Here is an 8,505-nt window from a genome sequence, read left to right as displayed (position 1 = left end):
AATATGTCTCCCCCTGAGATTAACAATCTCCCCCTGAGATAAATAATCTCCCCCTGAAATAAATACTCGAAGAACTTTAATAAAAGACTTCCCTGATTATTTCGGTAGAGACGATCATATAAGCTTCTGTCTTCAGAGAATTCATAGCTTCTGACTTCTGCTTCCATTGGACAGCTTCAGAACTAGAATTTCTTTAGATCCCTAGAACACTCACAGCTTCTGATTCCTGCTTTCATCTAGGACAGCTTCAGAACTAGAATTTCTTTGATCTTCTGAACATTCACAGCTTCTGATTTCTGCTTCCATTCAGGACAGCTTCAGAACTTGAGTTTTCTGGATCTTTAGAACATTCACAGCTTCTGATTTCTGCTTCCCTCGGATAGCTTCAGAGCTTGAATTTCTACCAACATCACTTCATGCTAGATTTGTATCAGAACATTGTTGAATGTACCAGAGCATCATCAGAGCATCTCTACATCCTGAAATGTTACAGAACAAAAACTAAACGACAAAAGTCAGCATGAACGAGTTAGAACATAAAATGTATATTTGAACACATGATATGTATCAGAGCCATATAGGCTAAAACAATGTGTCAGAGCAAATAGAATTTTGTCAAAGCAAATAGACAGATATGGATTAAATTCTATTTTCAGTGCTTCTGATTTCTGAAGCTTGACAGCACTCAGCTTGCTTCAGTTTCCATGAGCTTATTCTTTTTACAGAATAACACTTCTTATGGTTTTGCTTCTTGTGTTTGCTTTGAAGATTTTCTTCACTCCTTTATGCCTGCAAAACACTTAAACCATATAGAACTTGCAGTTCTTGTTAGTGAATGTGTGGGAGCTTTACCCAGCAACTGATAGGTTAATCAAATCATTTATCATTTATCTTCTCCCCCTTTTTGTCATATCATCAAAAAGCAAAAAAGATTCAGAGACAAACAAAACGAAACACACGGAGGAAGAAGATGATTTCATTGAAGTTCGAACAGCAGGTACAGAAGTACATGAAGATAAGAAAGATCAGATGCACAAAGACAGATGCAACGAAAAGAAAGAAACAACACAGACTCAATCTAAGATGGCCCTAGTCTTGACAAGATCTTGGTCAGCATCTCTTGAACCTTATTGTTGTGTCCTTCTTGCCTCACCATGAAAGCGCTATACTCAGCATTGAGTGAGCTTTGCTCATCCTGTCTCTTCTGAATTTCTTCCAGAGTCCTTGCAAGACGAGAAGATTCATCAGAAGAAGCTTCAGCGCTTCTATCCACAGGGATGACATGTTGATCTGCAGCTTCCATAGATAGATCATTTGCAGGGATTTCCTCAACAGGAACAGATTTAGCAACACGATCTTCAGCATCTGCTTCTTGCATAGAAGCATCTCCATATTCTGCAGCAGGAATTTCCGAGTTTCCATTCTCAAGTGCCTGAAGAATGGCAGCTAGATTCCTGGGAGCAGAAGGAACTTCAACTTCTGGTGGGTCAACAACTTCTGGAATGACCAAGCTTGGGTCTTTCTCAGACGGGTTTTCCCTCAGATAGTCAAAGAGAGTCTTGAAGTCTCCTAGCAGAACAGGATAATCAGGAACAAAGATAACAATATCCCTGCATGGATTTGCTTCCATTTCAGCAGCCAATCTTAATTGTTCCATCTCATCCAAGAAGGGCTTCTCTTCCAACAGATGTCTTCCTTTGAGACTAGCAAACCAGAAGTCTTCATAATTCCTCAGAATTCCACGAGGCCGTGGGGCAGCAGCTACACAGGCTTCCTGAAGTTCTAAAAACAGAGCATCTGATTCTCTGCGAAAGATCCTCCAGAAGTTCCGCATAGCAACATCATTCAATCCAGAACTTTCAGCAATTCTGAGAGTATCAAAGGTACTTCTGAGATTCCTCTTTATGTTTTCAAAAACTACACCAATAGGATATACAGGGCGGAATTTTATTTGGGTTTTTGAAAAGGCAGGGTTGGAAGTGAAGTACGGATGAGGTTCTCTATCCAACCTATAAGAAGATTCTGCTTCAGTATCAGAATCTAACACTACCACTTCAGCTTCAGGACGAGGCTTGGGAGTGTAGTTGCAATCACGGAGCAGCTGCTCATGTGATGCAGAGGTTGGAAGAGGAGAATCACAAAGATTGTTTTGAGAGGTGGAGGGAGTATGTTCAAGAGAGGCATTGAGAGAAGGTTGAGATGGAAAGAGAGTTTGAAGGGGTGGTATATCCAGAACAGGATTTATGGTAGGTGGAGAGGAAGGAATGGTTATAGGAGAAGATGGAGGTGTAAGAACATGGACAAAGACAGGTGATTCTGATGTGGCTTTTTCTGGTTCAGGTGTAGGGACAACCTCTATTGGTGCAGCAGGAACAGAATCAGGTTCAGAAATGCATATACCTTTGGAACCTCTCAGAAAAGCTTTGGCCACATCCTCAGTCTTCTTCTGCTTCTTACTCTTCGGCTCTTCAATAATCTTTGTTTTGCCGCTAGCGATTTCTTTCCTTCTGACATATGCCAGAACTTCTGGTTGATTCTCAGCCTCTTGAGAGATATTTTCTTCATCAGATTCTTGAAGAATCATCTTTCTTTTTCTGATTTTCTTCTTCTCAACAACTTCAACAATCTCAGCATTGTTATTTGACTTCTTCTTCTTTTTCTCAGCTTCCTTCTTTTTCTTCTCAAAATCAGCAGAGACAGCCTTAGCAACCTTTGCAATGACTTCTTCTGGGACTACTTCTTTATTGGTGGTAGCAGCAGGATGATCAAACTTTCTTTTGGTCCTTTCTTCCTTCTTACGATTCACTTTAATAGGAGCACCTTTGTCTTGATCTTTAAGACTCTTATCCTCTTTTTGTGACTTCAGATACTTAGTTCTGACTTCAGGTACCTCACTATTGAAGAAGGTTTCAAAGTCAGCTAGTACTGGTTTTCTTCTGATTCTTGTTCCAGCTAGAGGTTGAGGAACTTTGAGGATAGTGTTAATTATTTTCATCTTCTTTAAAGAAAAAGCATTCAGACAGGCTCCAGAGGTGACAGCAAGGTCTTTGATAATACCTTCAGACTCCAGACTCTCAACAATCTTGGAATGCACCAGAAGGTTTGTAATAATTCTACCAAAAGGAATGATTGTTCCACCATTTTCTTTTCTGAAAGCGTTTCTGGAATCCTTTACTGCTTTCCACATATGGTTGAAGATAATGTAAATCGCATCAACCTTCTTCTGAGTGGCAATGCAATAAAGAATATACCTTTGATCATTACTGATGAAATCCGAGGCATGTGTTGCTTTCCTATGGTAGAAACACCCAAGAAGGATCTTTGTCCAGATTCTGTAGACATCTCTCAAATCCTTGACGTGTTTTGTTTTCTTGACATTTGGATAGAGAGTGGATAGAACATCTCCCATATCTGCCCTTTGATCAAACTCAAAAACCCCTTCAGGGTTTTTCAGATCAAACATCATTCTTAGGATGTTTTCAGTAATAACAACAAACTTTCCATGGACGAAAGAAAGTATAGATTTTGGAGCAACCACAGCATGTGCCCAGAACTCCTTGACAAGATCCGGATAAACTGGACCAACGAACTCAGCAAACAACGAGGTCCATCCTTGAAAGATGATGTCTTCTTTAAGGTGAAATTGGTTTTCTTCAATGTTGTCAAAGTCAACCATGAGTTCACACAGAACTTCCAATTCATCTTTAGGAATGGAGCATGCAACAACAGGAGTGAGTTGCAAAGTTTCTTCTTGGAGATGATGAGGAACAGATGACTCAGCATTTTGGGATGAGAAGGCAGCCATGGATGCAGAATGAACAAAAACGAACAAGAAAAGCGAACTGGGTTTTCGATTAGGGTTTTTAGAACACGGCTAAGAACTTTTCAAACGAGAGAATGCAAGGAGAGAGAGAGTCAAGGGAGCGAAAAAAATGTAAGATATGATTTGAAAAGAATATATAGAGACGGATTTGAAAAGGAAAATAATAAGAAATATAAACTGAACAGTTCCAGAATCAAAAGAAATCAATTTCATTAAATGATGAGTGACGTAAGGAGAGAGAACGTGGTAAATGAAATGATTTAAAACAGTTACCTAGGTCGGCGTCTTTTCAACTGCACGCTTTGTACAAAACCGTACAGACACGTGTTCACCATCAGATAATAGATGACAGCTGTAAATTTCAGAATAGACTTTACGCCTTCAGATTCAGATCACTGCTTCTGATCTGATCAAGTTTCTCTTCAGGAAACACTCCTTCTGAAGTGCTGATGTAAATCTGAATGATCTTCTGATCCATTACTTCTGATATACACAGCTTTCTGGAGGTTCACTTCTTTGCTTTGCAGCTTCTGATACGACAAAATTGTATCTGCAGAAATTCTTAAGATAGATTCTTCAACAGATTTAAGTACCAGAACTTGGAAGACAATCCTTCTTCCCTTCAAGTGTTGAGACCAACTTGAGTCCAGGTGACATGACATGTTGATTTTTATCTTCTTTGTCGCCAAGAGAATCTGCAAAAGAAATAGTCTTTTTCTTTGGTACCCACATTTTCTTGGGTCCTTTCTTGTTAGTTCTCCTCAAGTTCTGATTGAACTTAGGTTTAACATTGTAAGCAGAAGGAGGAACAGCATGATAATTTTTAATGTGAGTTTCATGATATTTCCTAGGTTGTGTCACATGCCTTTTGGTGTGTGTTATGTGAAAACTTTGAGCATGTGAAGTGTGCCTAATATCATGGGAGTGGCCATACTTGAACTGATCATACAATGGCTTGTATGTGAGTTTCATTTCATCAACAGGTTCAAGTTTGTATGGGGTTTCACCCTTAAAACCAATGCCGACTCTTTTGTTTCTAGACACAGCATATATCATAGAAGCTAGCTGACTTCTGCCAATACTTCTAGATAAGAACTTCCTGAAACTTAAATCATATTCTTTCAGAATATGGTTTAGACTAGGAGTGGATTTTTCTGAATCAGAAGGAGATCCAACATTATTGGATAATTTTAAAAGTTTTTCTTTTAATTCAGAATTCTCCAACTCAAGCTTCTTTGTTTCAAATTCAAATAGCTTTTTCAGCTTTTTGTATTTGAGACTAATCTGAGACTTGAGTTCCAGAAGTTCAGTTAGACCGGAAACTAACTCATCTCTAGTAAGTTCAGAAAATACCTCTTCAGAATCTGATTCTGATGTAGATTCTGATCCGTCATCTTCTGTCGCCATCAGCGCACAGTTAGCCTGCTCATCTTCAGAGTCTGAATCATCTTCTGACTCATCCCAGGTTGCCATAAGGCCTTTCTTCTTATGAAACTTCTTCTTGGGATTTTCCTTCTGAAGATTTGGACATTCATTCTTGAAGTGTCCAGGCTCATTGCATTCATAGCACATGACCTTCTTCTTGTCAAATCTTCTGTCATCAGAAGATTCTCCACGTTCAAATTTCTTTGAACTTCTGAAGCCTCTGAACTTCCTTTGCTTGGTCTTCCAGAGTTGATTTAGCCTTCTGGAGATCAGGGACAGTTCATCTTCTTCTTCAGATTCTGATTCTTCAGGATCTTCTTCTCTAGCCTGAAAAGCGTTAGTGCATTTCTTGATATTGGATTTTAATGCAATAGACTTACCTTTCTTTTGAGGCTCATTTGCGTCCAGCTCTATTTCATGACTTCTCAAGGCACTGATAAGCTCTTCCAGAGAAACTTCATTCAGATTCTTTGCGATCTTGAATGCAGTCACCATAGGACCCCGTCTTCTGGGTAAGCTTCTGATGATCTTCTTTACGTGATCAGCCTTGGTGTATCCCTTGTCAAGAACTCTCAATCCAGCAGTAAGAGTTTGAAATCTTGAAAACATCTTTTCAATGTCTTCATCATCCTCCATCTTGAAGGCTTCATACTTCTGGATTAAAGCTAGAGCTTTAGTCTCCTTGACTTGAGCATTTCCTTCATGAGTCATTTTCAAGGACTCATATATGTCATAGGCCGTTTCCCTGTTAGATATCTTCTCATACTCAGCATGAGAGATAGCATTCAGCAAAACAGTTCTGCATTTATGATGATTCCTGAAAAGCTTTTTCTGATCATCATTCATTTCTTGCCTTGTCAGCTTTACGCCTCTGGCATTCACTGGATGTTTGTAACCATCCATCAGAAGATCCCATAGATCACCATCTAGACCAAGAAAGTAACTTTCCAGTTTATCTTTCCAGTATTCAAAGTTTTCACCATCAAATACCGGCGGTCTAGTATAACCATTGTTACCGTTGTATTGCTCAGCAGAGCCAAATGTAGATGCAGGTGTAGACTTTTCACTTTCATCAACCATCTTTTACTGAAGCGTTTTTCTCTTCCTGAATCTTTTCTAAACACGGTTAAGTGCTTGCACCTTAGAACCGGCGCTCTGATGCCAATTGAAGGATAGAAAAACACTTAGAAAGGGGGGGTTTGAATAAGTGTAGCTTTAAAAAACTTGACAGATAAAAATAAATTGCACAGTTATTTTTATCCTGGTTCGTTGTTAACTAAACTACTCCAGTCCACCCCCGCAGAGATGATTTACCTCAACTGAGGATTTAATCCACTAATCGCACGGATTACAATGGTTCTCCACTTAGTCAGCAACTAAGTCTTCCAGAGTCTTCTGATCACACACTGATCACTCCAGGAACAACTGCTTAGATACCCTCTAAGACTTTTCTAGAGTATACTGATCCACACGATCACTCTAGTTACAACCTGCTTAGATAACCTCTAAGACTTCCTAGAGTATTCTGATCCACACGATCACTCTAGTTCCTTACAACTTAATGTAATCAATTCTAAGAGTATTACAAATGCTTCTTAAAAGCTATAATCACAAACTGTGATATTTCTCTTAACGTTTAAGCTTAATCTCACTAATATATTACAACAGCAATGTAGTGAGCTTTGATGAAGATGAAGATTCTGAGCTTTGAATTTGAACAGCGTTTCAGCAAGTTTAATATGAGTTGTTTTGGTGCAGAATCGTTAACCTTGCTTCTCATCAGAACTTCATATTTATAGGCGTTGGAGAAGATGACCGTTGAGTGCATTTAATGCTTTGCGTGTTCCGTACAGCATCGCATTTAATGTTATACGCTTTTGTCAACTACCTCGAGCCTTGTTCACGCTGTGTCTACTGACGTAGCCTTTAGTAGCTTTTAACGTTCCTTTTGTCAGTCAGCGTAGCTTGCCACTTGTACTTTCTTCTGATCTGATGTTTGTGAATACAACGTTTGAATATCATCAGAGTCAAACAGCTTGGTGCAAAGCATCTTCTGATCTTCTGACCTTGAAGTGCTTCTGAGCGTGATACCATCAGAACTTCAGTGCTTCTGTTCTCTTGTTCTTCTGATGCTTCCATAGACCCATGTTCTGATTCTGCTTCGACCATCTTCTGATGTCTTGCCAGACCATGTTCTGATGTTGCATGCTGAACCCTTTGAGACAAAGCTTCTGAGCGCTGAATTATGCATACTCTTTATATATTTCCTGAAAAGGAAATTGCATTGGATTAGAGTACCATATTATCTTAAGCAAAATTCATATTATTGTTATCATCAAAACTAAGATAATTGATCAGAACAATTCTTGTTCTAACAATCCTATCATCCTTCACCTCCTTAAATCTTGCAATACCAAAGCGCTTCCCGAATTTGTTTCGCCTAGGAGGTATCACCACCTCCACAACCTCTCTCTCAAACAAACAAACAATTTGAATATATCCACTTCCCTGCAACTATCAGGAAATTCAGAAAAATAGAAAGATGAAATCTTCTCTCCAATACCCGCCTGCCTCCCTCCGAATGGGAAACAATCCCACCTTGGTGTTGCATTCCTGAAACCTCTCTTATGAACTCGCTGCCACTCCATGGAATTCAAGAGAAGAAGAAGAACCAAAAATGGCTTAGAGAGAAGGGAGAGAGACCACTGCTTTCTCTCTCATCTTGTATTAAAGAGTGAGGAAAATACCTTATAAAATAGAACAAAGGATAATGCTAGTTACCTTGCCAGATTTTTGATCTGGTAGAGTGAAGCTAAAAATTGTCTTGAGACCAGGTGCAGCTTCATCCATAGTTATGGTTATGAGTAGCTAAACAGTATTCAATCAAACATAAATCACATAGCATGAGGTCTAATTAGACATCAGATCAGATACCTAAAACCATATCATAACTATGCATTGAAATGGAGGAAAACCATATCTTTTAAAAGGTTTGTTAGTAATTCAATTTATGCATTGAAATGGAGGGAAAAAATACTAATGATAACTATATAAACGTGGGTTTGAATATTTTGATTTTACAATATATTTAATTAATTTTATTTATTTTTATTAATAAATAAAAATAATAATTAATCTATTTCTTAATTTAATAAAATTAATAATTTAATTTATTAAATTGCATAATATTCAATAGCTATAGAGACAGTTAATTTTTTTCATTTTACGAGTCACTACCAACGTAATACCTATATTAT

The sequence above is a fragment of the Vicia villosa genome, linkage group LG4, assembly GCF_029867415.1.
Source record: "Vicia villosa cultivar HV-30 ecotype Madison, WI linkage group LG4, Vvil1.0, whole genome shotgun sequence".
NCBI classification, from domain to species: Eukaryota; Viridiplantae; Streptophyta; class Magnoliopsida; order Fabales; family Fabaceae; genus Vicia; species Vicia villosa.
This window is presented reverse-complemented; position numbering follows the sequence as displayed.